The sequence below is a fragment of the Silene latifolia genome, chromosome Y (assembly GCF_048544455.1).
Source record: "Silene latifolia isolate original U9 population chromosome Y, ASM4854445v1, whole genome shotgun sequence".
Taxonomy (NCBI): domain Eukaryota; kingdom Viridiplantae; phylum Streptophyta; class Magnoliopsida; order Caryophyllales; family Caryophyllaceae; genus Silene; species Silene latifolia.
Window position 1 is genome coordinate 91,480,334 of NC_133538.1, and position 17,759 is coordinate 91,498,092.

Here is a 17,759-nt window from a genome sequence, read left to right on the forward strand (position 1 = left end):
ATCTCTCACAAGTAATGGCTTCTTGTCTAGTCAACAAGTGAACCGTTTGTTGATCACCAGCAGCTTGTAATTCTAATTATCAAAACGGGCATTCATAGCTTCCAGCTGAGCCACTACAACATTATCAACTAAATGAACTGTTCGAATACCATCTCTCAGGTTCCCGTACTCATCACAATGGGTAGCCATCTCCTCAATAATTCCCCATCCCTTATCATCATCATTGTTCTTTTGAAATTGCCCATTAGATGAGGCGTCCAATATAGCACGGTGGTCATCATACAACCCATTGTAGAACTGGTTGCATAAAAACCACTGATCAAAGCCATGGTGAGGAAGAGACCGCACCAACTTCTTGAAACGACACCAAGCTTCATAAAAATTTTCATCCGGTGCCTGCTTGAAACTTGTAATTTTTCCTCTCAGCTGATTGGTACGTTGTGGAGGAAAGTACCTTTTATAAAAGGCAAGGGCAAGAGTCTCCCACTTGGTGATACCGGCTGCAGTACGATCAAGATCAGTGAGCTACTCCATGGCTCCGTCGGTCAAAGAAAAAGGAAACAGGACTTCCTTTATCTTATCCCGGGTCACTCCCTTAGTGGCAGTAATGGTAGGGCAATAGTCAGTAAAGAACTCCATATGTTTTCACGGATCTTCACCCGCCACACCCCGAAACAGATTCCGTTCGACTAAATTAATATAGGACGGTCTAATGTCGAATGTATTACCATCCTTAGTCGCAAGCTTGAAACCTTTAGGAATCGAGGCAGCGGTGGGCTCTAAGTGACTCGCAATGTTAGGCATCTTTACTGGCTTGATAGCAGAAATAGAGTTGTCTTCTTCACAAGACGGATCTTCTGCAAACAAGAAATGTTGTAGCTCAAGTCCAAAAGTACTCAAGTCTTCCTTTTGAATCTTCCTTTGCAGTCTGAGTCTATGCCGAAATGATCTCTATGGCTCAGGATCAGCAGCAACTAATTCTGATCTCTTAGACCTGGGCATAAACAACACTGAAAGAAATAAGAGAGAACTGTCTCAAGGAATAAAAATTCCCTGAGACGAAAAGAGACAAACGAGACAAACAGGGTCATCGCCTCCTCGGCAACGGCGCCAAAATTTGATACTGTCGTTTCTGTACCAAAAAGAAATACCTAAATATACCAATGGAAGCTAGTGATAAGTAGGGTCGATCTCCACAGGGAGGCAAGGTATCTGTCAGAAAGTCTGTCTATCTAGGTCACAAATGAGGGTTTTAGTTTGGTTTTCTAAACTACTGAAGGTCAAAGGCAAGAGAAATAAAGTAAGAGCGGTAAAGCGAGAAAATGTGATAAAATTGATCAGATAAAAGAGAGTATGTCAGGATTTCGGTTCACCATGGCAGTCTATCGATTCAGTTGCAAATAGCCTAGACAATCTACTGTGAGAAGGGCAATGGAAAGGTCCTCTCGATCCGCTATCCACCCTAGACTACTACTAACTTAACTTTCGCCCTCATTAGGTAGTCTACTGTTCATAGCAGGTTTGTTCTCCCCAATCTTTCGATCCAGGGGTGAATTTAACCAGATTAAAGTTATTTAGAAGCGTGCACTCGACTAAACATGTTACAGTTATATTGCTACGGTGACAGATTCCCAAATGTAATTCGTCTAGTCTATTCATTACATCGTCGCAATTCTACCATGGATCCCCTTGTGGGAAATATCGGTATATTTCATCAAGAAAATTCGGATTATAACGAAATTATGAAATAAGAAATTACGAGTCATAAACGAAATGCATAAACGAAAAGAATAGAGATTAGAATTAACCTCCGGTCCTATCAATTCGGTTTTAAGAACAAATATCGAGATCGATATTCTCCTAATCGTTGCACCCAAAATGCTCTGAGAAATGCGCCATTTTCTTGCTAGAAAGAGAACCCTAATTTCTAATGATTTTTAGGGTTTTGAGTGATGAGAGTATTAGGTCAAAAACAAGTGAGAAAATGATCCCCTTCTCCCCTCTTTTAACCGTCCAAAGGAGAGAAATAGGGAAGATCTTTTTCTCCTTTTTTTTCTTCCTTAAACCGTGTGACCAAAAACCAAATAAGGAGAAAATCTTCTTATTTTAGGTTGTTATCATATTGTATAAAATGTGTATTATTATCAATTGTCATTTATGTCGTCAAGTATTAATAAGTCCACACACAACAGTTTGTAGTCAATTTATTAATACCGGTCTGTCATCATTATTATGACAATTTCGTATAATATATACATTAACTATAACTATCACATATTTATAATTTGCTAATTAAATATAACCGTTTAAGTTTAATTATGAATTAACATCTTAATTCATTTAAGCTAACATTATATACATTAATTAAATATAACAGTTTATATTCAATTTACGAATTAACAATTAATTCGTCTCAGCTGATATTATTTAATTGTATTAAATAATCGACTCATCATCACATTAACTAACCTTTTAGTCAAATACATGGACTAACCTTTTAGTCATATAAGGCATCAATGTGATTATATTTTCATACAATCACATCTCTCAAACACATCCTTTAGGTGTGACTTTTAGGGACCAATTGATCACCGCCATCACTATGATAATAACGTCAAACTTCTAGCAAGCCAACCATTATTAGTAAACGTTAATCAATTGATAAAATACTAACTATACCCTGTGAACCTATAAGAGATTTATACACGTTATCACACTAATTGTGGAGGACACTAGCCGCAACAAAAACTCGATGTTCGATAGGCGAATAGAAGTAATGACCAAACATTCCTTTTGGATTACCAATAAAGTATGTCTTGACCGATCGCGGGCCGAGCTTATCCTTGTGTCTCAACTTGACATAAGCCTCGCAGCCTCAAACCCGAATAAAGGACAAGTTAGGGACAGTTCCCTTCCATATTTCATACGGAGTCCTGTCGACAGCTTTAGACGGACTTCGGTTAAATATAAGAGCAGCTGACAAAAGAGCAAAGCCCCATAATGAATCAGGTACTACCGTATGACTCATCATGGATCGAACCATATCAAGTAGTGTTCGATTTCTCCGTTCGGAAACACCATTTAATTGAGGTGTTCCAGGTGGAGTTAACTGTAAAACTATTCCACAGTCTTTAAGGTGTTGATCAAACTCATTTGAAAGATATTCGCCACCACGATCTGAACGGAGTGATTTAACCTTTCTTCCCAGTTAGTTCTCAACCTTATTCTGGTATTCCTTGAATTTTTAAAAAGACTCACTTTTATGCTTCATTAAGTAGACAATCCGTATCTACTCAAATCATCCGTGAAAGTGATAAAATATCTATCGCCGTCTCTTGCGGTGATTGACATAGGTCCACATACATCAGTATGTATGAGTCCTAATAGGTCATTAGCGCGCATTCCAACACCTTTGAAGGAAATTCGAGTCATTTTGCCGATAAGACATGATTCACACGTGCCAAATGATGAGAAATCAAATATGGAGATAGTCCCATTCTCAATGAGTTTTTTTACACGTTTTTCATTTATGTGTCCCATTCGACAATGCCATAGATAAGTTTGATCTTTGTCACCAACCTTTAATTTCTTATTATTCACATGTAATATCTCTGTGGTTTGATCTAAGATATAAATTCCATTCATGGAAACTGCTTTGCCATAAACCATTTCATTAAAAGAGAAAATACAGTTATTGTCCTTTATTGAAAATGAAAAACCGTCTTTATCAAGTACGGAAACAGAAATAATAATCTTAGATAAACTGGGTACATAGTAACAGTTATATAAATATAACTCAAAACCACTCGGGAGCTGGATTACGTATATTCCCATTGAGACTGCAGCAACTCTTGCTCCATTCCCGACTCGCAGGTCCACATCATCCTTTGCGAGGGGTGTGATATTTTTTAGGCCCTGCAAATGATAACAGAGATGAGAACCACAACCAGTATCAAGTACCCAAGTTCCGAAACTTGCATGGTTAATCTCAATCATATGAATATAATATGACATACCAATAGGAGTGACGCGGCCTGCATTTATGTCCTCACGGTACACGGGACAGTTCCTCCTCCAATGCCCAGTCTTGTGACAATGGTGGCACTCAACGTTACCGCCCTTGCTCTTTTCCTTGCCTTGTCAGCCACTAGTCTCACCAGGCCCACTCTTACCGTTTCCTGACTTCTTAAACTTTGGCTTTACTACAGTTAGGTCGGCGTGAGCTTTGCCCTTACCCTTATTCTTGTTGGAAATCATGAGAACATCTTGCCTCATGCTCCCACTCAATTTCATATCCTTCTTGGTCTGTACGAGAAGTGAGTGTAGCCCATGAGGACTTTTCTTCATGTCATTCATGTAGTAATTTGCCTTGAAAAGGGAAAAACCATCATGAAGTGAACGAAGCATACGGTCAATGACTATGATCTCACTGATTTTGCAATCAAGTGCCTCCAGTTTCTCGACATTCTCAATCATGTTAAGAATGTGTGGGCTAACCGGTTGGCCCTTCTGGAGTTTCGCCTCAAAGAAGCGACAGGTATGCTTATAAGTAACGATCCTCGGTGCTTTTGAGAACTCATTAGTGAGCGTGGTGAAAATCTTGTTTGCACCTTGGGCAATGAAGCGTCTTTCCAAATTGGTTTCCATTGCAAAAATAAGTACGTTCTTTATCGCACCCGCTTCCATGACGAAGTAACTATAAGCAAGTGACTCGTTAGCTCTTGCATTAGGGCCTGGGTTTGGCGGTATTGGCTCAGTCAAGTACTTGAGCTTACCGTCAGCAATGGCAGCATTCCGTAATGATGCCTCCCAGTCCGCAAAGTTGGATCCGTCATTCTTCAGTCGTGTGGACTGATTCATGTGGTCCATAAAAGTTTTGAGCCAGGACTCGCGTGCAAGTGTGGCACTTGGCATAGGGATATCATTATTTCCAGCCATTTGTTGTAAGCAGTATTATCAATATAAAACGAATTTTACACTGCGAAAAGAAGAAGAAAAATATAATAAGCATACTCATCGTTATGATTTAAGTCTAATGCAAAACTATTATAATGCGAAGACTAAGCATTTATACAATTGACCTCCCTCAATAATTAAATAAATGATCCCAAGACTCAATTATCTGTAATTTGATAAGCCAGCCTCTTGGCTAATTCTACTTTTAGAATTCTTGGTTGATAAATTTCTATAAACTCTATCTTTAGTCCATCATAATCTCGAGAAACTCTTCGGATTATAATGTTGAGGTAAAATAAGTCAACACAAACTACTTACCCAACGCAGAAGGGGTCATATGGAGAGTAAGGTCCTATATGCCTACCGACGAAGAAGGGATTCATAGTTGTTTGGCCTATAAAGACTAGTCTCAATTTTAGTTCTAGAGGAAGATCCCATCAACTTTATTTTAATACATTTTAAGTGAACTAATATCTAGCATGCGAGAATGAATAAACTAAGATGATGGCTTAAAATAGTGTGACATCTTAATGTCCATGATAACTAACATCCAAACTATATGAGTCAATTTTCATGCATATAAGTAGGTGGTTTGGTATAGGCGAAATATGATGCACTAATTATCATGCGAAGAAAAGCAACGAGAATGGAAAAACGTAAAACAAAAACAAAAGTCCTAGTGTGGCCTATCTACCAAAATGAACATAAATACAACTTTGGAATCCTTCCTAGGACCCGAGAAGCTTGTCTTGATGTTCCATCTTGGTCCATGTAGCGGGAGTGAGCAATCCAATCTCCATCTTTTGTCTTCTCTAAATTACAATTAAAAATTACAAAATAAACCTATTTACATTCTAATTTCAAAAACATAATACTAAAGAAAACCAAAGGAGATTCGAGATCTCAAAATTACATCAAGATTATGTTTCCATCATTACGAAAACATAATCAACTAAGGCCACAATAGGTAATACAAATTACAACCGATTGCAAAAAAACGTAAATAAACCATTCAACAATTCATACAACTAAATAAAATGCATCAACTATAAATTAATCATTCAAGACATAATTCCTTAATTATGTAGAGTAATTTATCCAAACCACCTATTTTAAAATGATCAAAATTATGTGACAATTCCTCAATTACTCACAATAATTCCAATGTTAATACACATTAACTTGTAATATGAATTAATCTAACATTATTTTAAACCACTTTAAAATAATTAGGTATCTAAAATTTTGTGAACTTTTTCACAACTAACAAAATCATACATTATAGATTTAATGTATAATAATTATTGGCCAAAACACAAAAAAACAAAACAATTTTTTTTTTAAATGCTTTTGGCATTCCTAAAAAAAACGAAAAACAGTTTTTTTTTTTTAAATGCTCTCGGCATTCCTTAAAAAACGAAAAACGGTTTTTTTTTAATTCGAAAACAACCCTTTTAATGTGAACAAATTTGTTTAATGTTGCTACTATAACAAGGTTGGCATAATCATCAATGTTTAATTTAAACATAGATCCAAACTAGATGATTCAATTTAACCTCTTAAAATGAATATCTAAATTATGATTAAATCGATTATCTGAATATTTGATTCATCACAATTGATTTGAACATTATTAAATTTAATGAATCATGATCTTTAAACAACAATTTAACACCATGTATGCCAAAACTATATAGCAAAAACAAATGAATATCATCTATCAAAACAATTTCCATTTACATTTCAATTTAATTCTTATTAAATCAAAACATCTACAAATTTACCATATTATCATCTTAACATGTTAAAACAACAATATCAATAAATCAAAATGGAAACAAGGCATAAAAAAAAAAAACAAAAAATATCTCGGCAAAAAAAAATTGGTGCGGCCGGAATTTTTTTCTTTCAAAATTTTTTTTGTTTTAATCCATTTATGAAAATCATATAAAATAATTTCGTGGCCTATGCTCTGATACCACTTGTGGGAAATATCGGTATATTTCATAAAGAAAATTCGGATTATAACGAAATTATGAAATATGAAATTACGAGAAATGCCCTTTTCTTGCTAGAAGGAGAACCCTAATTTCTAATGATTTTTAGGGTTTTAAGTGATGAGAGTATTAGGTCAAAAACAAGTGAGAAAATGATCCTCTTCTCCCATCTTTTAACCGTCCAAAGGAGAGAAATAGGGAAGATCCTTTTCTCCTTTTTTTTTCTTCCTTAAACCGTGTGACCAACAACCAAATAAGGAGAAAATCTTCTTATTTAGGTTGTTATCATATTCTATAAAATGTGTATTATTATCAATTTTCATTTATGTCGTCACGTATTAATAAGTCCACACACAACAGTTTGTAGTCGATTTATTAATACCGGTCTGTTATCATTTATTATGATAATTTCGTATAATATATACATTAACTATAAATATCACATATTTATAATTTGCTAATTAAATATAACCGTTTACGTTTAATTACGAATTAACATCTTAATTCGTTTAAGCTAACATTATATACATTAATTAAATATAACAGTTTATATTCAATTTACGAATTAACAATTAATTTGTCTCAGCTGATATTATTTAATCGTATTAAATAATCGAATCATCATCACATTAACTAACCTTTTAGTCAAATACATGGACTAACCTTTTAGTCATATAAGGCATCAATGTGATTATATTTTCATACAATCACATCTCTAAAACACATCCTTTAGGTGTGACTTTTAGGGACCAGTTGATCACCGCCATCAGTATGATAATAACGTCAAACTTCTAGCAAGCCAACCGTTATTAGTAAACGTTAATCAACTGATAAAATACTAAGTATACCATGTGAACCTATAAGAGATTTATACACGTTATCACAATAATTGTGGAGGACACTAGTTCCAACACCCCTAGTCCTAACATAAAGAGAATTAGCTACTCATGTTTTCAGTGTAATCAACAATAATAACAAAAGGCAGGCTAATAAGAGACATAATGAAAAGATGACAATCAAGCATAAAACATAACAAGGACAAGAGTAATAATGAAAGAACAAGAAATTAATGTCAACAAAGTATTGAGATTAAGTGAAAAGGATTGATTACAATAAAAAAGAATCCGGTGTAGAGAACAATCCCCCAAAGAGCAAAGGCAAGGGATTAAGCAGTAAAAGTGATTAAGGGAGATTAAGCAGAAAATTTAGGAGTAAAAGAAGTGATCAGAAGTCCCTAATGACCTAATTACGTCTCCTTTATATAGGGGAGCGATAATTAACACAAATAAATCTATCACGGATTACTAAAACGTGTGTAAACTAACAAACCCCTCGATCGAGTACTTTCAGACTGCTCGATCGGGGTCTTCTCCAGCAATTGTACTCGATCGAGCACTTCAGGCTCTCGATCGAGTAACTCCAATAAAGCACATATCGATCAATTAAAAGGAACCACTCGATCGACCTCCTGTTCCAGCCAAACCACTCGATCGACTCATAATTCCACTCGATCGTGGGAAAATCCATTGCAACAGCCACAAATACGTCTTGACAGCTTCATATGACCTCCCTTCACGCACTCCAAGGTACGACTCTTGCTCCAAAATCTCCGTCTCCTTAGAATGCATGCTAAATGGGAGGAATAAGGGTCGATTCTGCTACTTTCGGGTCCATTTCTACAATTAAGACAAAACAAACCAAAGTAGTCAATTCGAGGCATTTTGCAATACAAAGCGATACAAAAGGCATAGAAATGCGTGCTATAAGAGGCTAAAAAGTCTATATAATTTCACGTATCACCGGTAAAAGGGAAAAGTGGCATAAACAAGAACTTGCTCAAGCCCTTAGACAAGACAAATTGGAGAATCATGAATCGGAGAATCATCATTTTGATCCTAATCTTTCACATGAATCACTTGCTTTAGTTGATGAACGCTTTAGTGATCGCGGTTATTTGTGGATAAAAGAACATACCCCGTCATCCACCTGTGTGTTTCCACCACGTATACAAGAAGTGACAGAAAAATTCGTAAGTGAATTTTGTTAAGGGAAATGTTAAAAACTCCCTTAGGAAAATTGTTTAGACACAGCAATTTAAAATTTGTCCCAATAACCACCATTTGTAAGTTATTCTATCCCATGTTTTCAATTCTCGCATGCATTTAGTGTTTTTGTCTTAACTTCCCCTTGGATCGTCAAGGATGAACTTCAATTGTGAGGGTGTGCCTTGGTCTGTTTGGGGAAGTTAATGATTTTTCATACCTTGAGTGATGGCATTCAAGATCCTTGATGAGTCTATTTTATATATACTTTTCTCCCCATATTTAGCTCGGTTTTATATTGATTTTCCGCTCTTATGAACGATTATTTGAGATAATATTTTATTGTCAAATGTAGAAACTGTAGAGGTTTTTCCGTCATTTTCTTACATTAAGAAGAATCTCGAGTAAGGCGAAGCTAATTACGAGTACATGAGCAAGAAATGTCGTTCCATGTTAGTTTGCAAGTCCCGGATCAAGGGGAGTGTTTATCAAATGCAATACGAGCTCACATGTGCAATGTAAGACGGATTTATGTGCTACTAAGATGGAGTTTGAGGAGTCTATTGATCGAATACGAAAGAGGGGGGGGGGGTGAATTGAGTATTAAAAACAATGCCCACTTTTTCGAAATATATGATGTAAAATTAATTATTTGAGTTTATTGATTAAAATCAACTAATTAATTTACCAATAGTGAACGCAAAATCGAAATAACAAAAATAAAGAAAGTGAGACACACGGGATTTTTGAAGTGGTTCAGTTTCACAAGTCGAAACCTACGTCCACTATTCTCGATTAATAATTTTTAGTACCTTTCTACGGATTACAAAAATTATCAATCCACTTGTATAATCAACACTATGATTATAACTCAGATTGAGTATCGCTAAATACTCTAGATTGATCTTACGTTAAAAAGAAAAGCACAACGATAAATACTAATCTCACGTTATGCGAGTGAGTATAATATCTTTGTGTACTTAGTATCCTATAACAATTTCTTTTGAGTGATTGACAAATATGATGCGCAACTTTTGTATAAGCAATTTGTAAAATAATAATTAAAACTCAATTAATTTTTGCTTAAATATTTTTCTCTTGAAAGTTGTAGATGTGTGTCACCAATTATTGTTGAATGAAGAGAGGTATTTATAGTTTTTAGATTAGGGTTTAGAATATTCTGGAAGGTGTGAAACCCTAAATAACTTGACGAACAAGTAGGAGGCTAGGGTTTGGTGGTTCGGCATCTAGGGTTTCGGTCGGCCCATCATTGGGCTCTCATGTGTCCAATTTGGCCTCCACTTGTTCACAACAAATCGAGATAGAATTTAGTTGAATCCCTAGGTTGCATGATGAAATAAATATCGTGCTACAAACCGATAGTACATCCAACTTAAATTCTAATTAAATAATTCCAATTATATAAATACTCTCTTATTCTTATAAAACATTAAAAGTATATTTTCCAAAAATTAAGCATCATTTTTGTCTAGTAATAAAGTTATAGCTATGAGGTCATAACTTTACTAACATTTATCAAACAAAGTAAAACCATTACCGGATGACGACTTATACTATCTAATTTTCAGTAGATCTTCAGTAAACGAATCGTCTTTTCACAAGTCGCTCATCTTGAGTCTTGTGGTTGTTATTTGATCTTGATATTGAATATTACGATCAAATGTCTTTGAAGTTGTACCTCCTTGGTCCAAACTTCAAGCTTGCTTCTTTTTGAAGTTATACCTCCTTGGGCCAAACTTCAAGCTTGCGTCATTGTAATTGTTCCTTTCTATATTAAGACTTAGGACACAATTACACGCATATGTTTATAATATTAAGTCCACATACAAATCATTACTGTCATTATCAAAACAACTAATTAGGATTAAAGGTCCGACAAATTCCCCTTTTTTGATGATGACAAGTCTCCTATGATTTGTGTCTAAGTCTAGTTCCCCCTCAACATAATACTTCCCAAATTATAGAACAGTTGAGCGCAGAAACTAATAATCTTTTCAATGTTATAACTATGGAACGCCTTGAGAGAATTAACTTGAGACGGTCGCAAATCATAAAAACAATTCCCCCTCTTGGCATCATTGAAAAGATGAGAACAAACATAAAACAACCAGAATAATATATTATGAGACAAGAATGAATCATGAAAAACATATTATATTAAACACAATCTAGTTCTTAATTAGCATAATAATATTATAACCTGCAATCACACAAGGAATACAATGCGGAATTGAAAAAGCTAATATCCATAAGAATGGACTTTTATTGTGAGCAAAGGAATTAAAAAGATAAGGCTAGGTTGGAAATTTGGATGGGTTAGGGCGAGGCGGTCACGGGTTATATGGGCTCGGTGGACGTGACCTCGGACGGGTTCGATACTCCAAATCCTCGAGTCGTGCGTGATAATGGTCTAGGAGCGCAGCTTGAGCAGCTAATCGAGCGTCGAAATTAACAATCCTCAAAGTCATAGCTTTAACTGCTTCATATGTCATATGCATCTCAGACCTCATATCCTTTCCAGACTATAATAGCTCATCACCAAACTTATCCAAACAATCCCTACCTTCCCTCATACGAGATGACACAGAGTGTGTGCGTACGGCCGTCTTTAGAGCGTGGTCAACTTGCGTGTCCAACCGCGACAACATGGTGTATAATCGCACCGGGCTAACACTACTCGGTCCACTAAAATCAACTCTCCTCTCCTTTGCAATGATATCAAACACAATTCCGAGCCATGAATAGCAAGCTTCATATATTTTAAATAAAGATCATTCGTCTCATCACTTGCAATAACTCCATAACTATGCTTCCCAATAACTCCTTTCTTTTCCAAAATACGTGATATCCAATTTTCATAAGGCAAACTCAAGGTAGAAGCTAGATCGTCCAACTTAGTCGTTACACTAGGTTGTATAATTTTATGAAACACAAGCTTAGGTAGACTAACCTTTTCTCCTTCAAGCCAAACCTTCATAATAATCATCTCGTGAACCCCAAATTTATCTCGACCTTCTTTTCGTGGAACAATATTAGTCCAAATAAAGGTAAAAAAGAATTTCAATGAAGGCGACAATTTATTTGTTAAAATAGTTTCACACGAAGTCGCATCTTGTTTGAAATACCATTTCACTACTAATCTCTCTTCGGGCGACATACTTCCCTATTCTACGCTTGGATTAATTTCGATTCCCTCTCTAGGAACTCGAGCCAAGTCGCAAAAATCACCAATTAAGACACGTATAGACGTCTCATTAACAACAACAATTAAATTTCCTTCCTTAAATTGAACAGTAGCATAAAAGTGATATACCTCAATAGGAAAGACTGGACCACTTACATCAACAATATTCTCCCAACCTTGATCTTTGAGAAAATTCATAAAGAACCCAAGTGCTTTATATTGCTTTAACCAATCAACCGAATATACTCGTCCTGCGTGAATGCGGTATTGAGCAACTTGATTGATATTCCTTCGTTTTACTTGAGTTAATCGAAGATTATTTAGTCCATTTTTAGTGTAATCATCCATATGCTGTGCGTAAAGAATACGTGAAGAACCATCTTGAAGTATATAGCTCTCAGTTTTTGAGCTTACCTCAGTTTCCGAAACCAATTTTCCTTTACCTTTAATAATCAACCTTCTCTTCTTGCTAACTATAGGTAAATTGGCGGTGTCGGTGCGGTCGGCGGCGGACCGTGGTGACCGTGAATCGGTCACTGGTGGCGTGACGGAGCGAGTGGTTCTTAGGGGTGATCGGGTTACCTTATTTCCAACAACAACGGGTTTCTTGGATTGAAAACGGGTTGTAGGATGATTTGCCATTATTAATTTTGAAGGTTTTGAAGAAGTATAGGTGAAGAAGATGATTAAATTGATGAGAATTATGGGGGGGCTAAGAGGGTTTAAATTGTATTATGGAGTTTGTGTTTTGATAACCATAGAATTCTATGGAAAGAAAATAATACCAATTTCTATATATTTTTTTTTTCGGTGCCTTTTCCTTTTTTTTCGTGCTTTCCTTTTTTTTCGCACTCTCCTTTTTTTTTTGGCACAATTTTTTTTTTTTTGGTATTATCTTGTTTTTCTTATATGATAAGAATAACAAAATAATTCTATTTGTTGTGAGATAAGGAAAGAATCTTTTGTGTTGGTGTTTAGGTAGGATTGTGAAGAGGTGGTTACAAGAATATGGTAAAGATAGATATTCGTGTAGGAATATAATAAGATATAAATATCTTTATTATATTTAGGCATTTTATTGTAGATTTTTTCGAATTTTTGTAAGAATATGTGATTATACAGAATATTAAATATTAACATACACTTAAGCAAGATATAACATGTAAAATAAACATTATTTAACATAATTAAACTTGCAACAAAACATACGGACACAATCGTACAATCTCATCTTCCTAGCCAGTCAGTCAGGTTCCCAGACATAATTATGACGGATTTAATTATTGCTAATTAAACCAATCTCTAGTCTCAATAACTCAAAGCGTTTTCTAGCTAACGGCTTAGTCAAGATATCAGCCAATTGCCTTTCGGTACTACAAAATTCAAGTGAAATGTTGCCCTTCTCTACGTGATCTCGTAGAAAATGGTGTCTAATATCTATATATTTGGTCCTCGAGTGCTGAGCAGGGTTCTTAGTATAGCACTCATATTGTCACACATAATAGGCATACGACTTACATTTATACAATAATCACATAGTTGTTGCTTTAACCAAAGTAATTGAGAACATACCATCCAAAGATACATACTCGCTTCAAAGATGAGATTACATTGCAACTCGAATTTTGTTTCTTTGATCCCCATGTGATGATACAAGGTCCAACAAACGTTGCATACCCAGAAGTGCTTTTCCTATCTAAAGAGCATCCATCATAATCTGCATCTGAATACCCTACTAGATCGAAATTACACTCAAGTGGATACCATAAGTACAAATTTGATGTACCAATTAAATATCTCAAGATACGTTTAATTGCAATCATATGTGACTCTTTAGGACACGATTGATATCGCGCACAGACACATACACTATACATTATATCAGGACGACTTGCAGTTAAATATAAAAGTGAACCAATCATACCTTGATATGTAGTCTCATCGACACACTTACCATGTTCATCTATAGTCTTCTTCTTATCAGGTACCATAGGTGTATCGTAAGATTTTGCATTTTCCATACCGAATTTTCGAATTAGTTCCATGATATATTTCTGTTGGTGAATCTTTATACCATCCTTTGTTTGTTGAATTTGTAAACCTAGAGAGTACTTCTATTCTCCCATCATGCTCATTTCAAACTCAGAAGTCATTAGATCTGAAAAATACTTGCACAATTTTTCATTAGTAGAACTGAATATTATATCGTCTACATAAATTTGCACAACAAGTAAATTAGAACCCTCGGATTTTAGGAACAAGGTTTTATCGACAGATCCTCTTTTAAATTTATTTTGTAATAAAAACTATGATAATCTGTCATACCATGCCCGTGGAGCTTGTTTCAAACCATATAAAGCTTTGTCTAATTTATAAACGTGGTTTTGAAACTTTCTATCTAAAAATCCGGGAGGTTGTTCTACATAAATTTCTTCTTCCTAATAGCCATTAAGAAATGGAGTCTTAACGTCCATTTGGAATAATTTCATTCCTTTATGAGCAGCAGAGGCAATAATGAGACGAATAGCCTCAAGTCTTGCTACGGGTGCAAAGATCTCGTCATAATCGATCCCTTCTTGTTGATTGTAGCCTTGGACAACTAGTCGTGCCATATTTCTTGTAATAAGTCCTGCATCGTCCAGTTTATTTCTGAACACCCATCTTGTACCAACAACAGTTCGATTAGTAGGTCGTGGCACTAAGTGCCATACCTTATTGCGTTCGAATTGTTGAAGCTCATCTTGCATAGTAGTTATCCAATCAGGTTCAGTAAGAGCTTCTTTGATATTGGTAGGTTCAATGGTTGACAGAAAAGAGAAGAACGAGCAGAAATTATTCAAGGACCTTCTAGTTTTAATGCCTTGTTCTTGATCCCCTAGGATTTTATCCAAAGGGTGGGAGCTTTGATGTTTCCATTTTTTGAGAACTCTAGGCTCATTATCATTTGATGAACTCGCACCATCTGCAGACGAGGAATCATGACTTGTTCCCCCTGAGTTAGACTCGGGATTTTCTTCAGAAGTATCACTAACTTCGTTAGATCTATCATGATTTGGATCGGAAGTTACAACATCATTAGGTATAACTTCAAGATGTTTTTCCTTATTTAAGGAAGGGTCAATAGTATTATTAACTACAGACTCATCACTTCTCTTAGGATCGTTTGCAGAGTTATCTAGTTCATCATTGATACCTTGAATACTTTCATCTTCATTTAAAGGAATCATTGCGATACCGTCATACCAACCTCACACAGCCGGTGCTTCGGGCCCACATAAATCACATGGATAAAATTAACCTCAAAACTCAACAAAATGATATACAAATGAATGATGAAATCACTAATATAAATCATGGAAGCCATCCTAGAGTACTCGGTCGAGTAACAGCGAGCACTCGACCGAGTATCGGGTACTCGGTCGAGTAGTCATTACTCGGTCGAGTACTCTGAAGGCAGAATGCTGTTTCACCAATTGTCACCATGAAAACTCCAAGTTTACCCTCAATATAAAGCCTAACTATCGTAAAACATATAAAATCGTGTCTCCAGCATAGCATAGTCTACAATAACGTAAAGTCTTGGCCTTGTGGCCGGATTATACACACAAAAGAAATCAAAATCTCGAAAAATAACCAAATCCGCAACAAGTGCCAAGACTAAAACAAACAAAAATAAAAACAAATCTCAAGGGTCCATGCCCACATCTTCATCCATGCCATCATCACCACCTGTACCCAACATCCCACCTCCATGAAATGCTCCAGCAGCAAGGCCACCACCAATCCATCTTCCCTCCTTATCCAGCTGGCTACCAAAGTTAGCTCCCCACTGCCCAACAAGATAGCTATACTCATAGCTAGTTGGGGTTCCCCATGTAGCGCGGTTTACCCCATAGTTATCCAATAACCCACTGTCATCCCCCACTCCTCTCCACCACACTGGCTGAGCAAGGTCAGTACCCACGTTTTGAAGATGTGTCATCTCATGCATGCTGCTCAATACCATAGTGGTTGACAACCTCTCGGTGAGCTCTCTATCCTACATCCTAGGGTCATGAACCGTAAGATAAGAGGGGTACTGGTACGCGGAATAACTCTGCAAAAAATAAGGTGCCTCGGTCACCACCTCTCCCGTCACCCTCACTCCACGAGCCTCTCGAGGTGTCGGAGCGGCCTTCTGATGACTAGAAGCTATCACCGGCTCAAGCAAGTCCTCAAGGATCTCGGCAGGAATGAGGTAGAACTGCAGCTGATGCTCGAGTTCCCTACTCTCTGGGTCATACTCCCCCAAGTGGTCAAACACTAGTAGGTTCACCTCATCGGGTAACCTCATCCACCTAGTCCCCCCTCACCCTCCATGCTAAGGTTCCTTCATCCAACCTCTTCAACCACTTGCTATGCAACAAATAGTGTTCGTCTATTGTAGGTGCTCTCTCAAACAAAGAAGAAGATGACTCAGCAGGGGCGGAAAAGTCGGTCAGTCTCTGGGCCAACCGGGTCACTATGGCCCCGCATCTAAGATAGAGAGTCCGGGAATGGGCCATGAGCGCTAAACTAGCACACACTACCTGTAACACTCCCATACTCCAAGTGCCTTACCAGGACCACTTAAAGCACGAGAATGCTACCGTCTCGGTTACCCGAGGCAATGTATATCAAATAGATAATAAAGAAACGTACTTAAATAAATAAGTTTAAAGTGATACAAGTCCAAATCCCAAAACTGATAAAAACAAATACAACCGTTTCTCAAAACTGTCAAACCAACTGAAATAAACTAAGTTCATGACACAGCGAAAGACTCTAGTGACTCATGTGATGACTCCATCCCTGCTATCCCTCGCGCAAGTCATCTCATAACTGCTCAATAACTGCTCACCATCCTCGAATAGATCACCACAGTTTTTAAAACAATTAAACGGGGTCAATACTGAATACACAAAACAACACAGCTGAAACAATATACAATCCAAGCCAATCAACCAATCTCCTCCACAACTCCACACACCTGACTACACACTAAAGTGTGTAGTCCTGCCAGAATACTCATCGCAACAAGTATTCCACACCGCCAGTGGGGGACCGCAGCCGTTCCCACCTAAGCCCCGCTCATCTCATCCGAGCGATAAACCCAAGTTCCTAAATGTGCCCATCCTTTCTGTGGCGTGTTCCACAGAAGGCGAATCAAGGTCGTGAAGCCACTCCCGCAAGTGACTCTACTCAGCCGAGGACGCACCTCGCAAACCACAGACAGTTATACAACCAAACATATATGTGACATCCTCCTTTATTGCGGAAAAGTAAACACATAATTGTAGATAAAAACTGCATGGATATGTTTGTAATAGGTTCATTTGGGTAAAAACCTGTAATTTTTAAAATCGAAAACGAAACCTGAACCTGTTATAAAAATATCCAAATGGGAAGGTGTCAAACATGCAAGGTCTAAAATAAATCTCATAAATAAAACATCGCTAAAGTCGCGAAACAAAGTTATACAACCCAAATATGAAAAAGGGAGAAATATGTCCCTAAAAAGTATATGACATAAAAAGTGTT

General features: G+C 36.6%; 1 non-coding gene across 1 annotated transcript; it reads left to right on the top strand.

Annotated features, from left to right (window-relative positions):
* The first annotated feature begins 322 nt into the window (after positions 1 to 322).
* Positions 323 to 429, top strand: LOC141636261 (small nucleolar RNA R71). The gene has a single exon (XR_012540884.1). It is a non-coding gene; the product is annotated as a small nucleolar RNA R71 (small nucleolar RNA).
* The last annotated feature ends 17,330 nt before the right edge of the window (positions 430 to 17,759 follow it).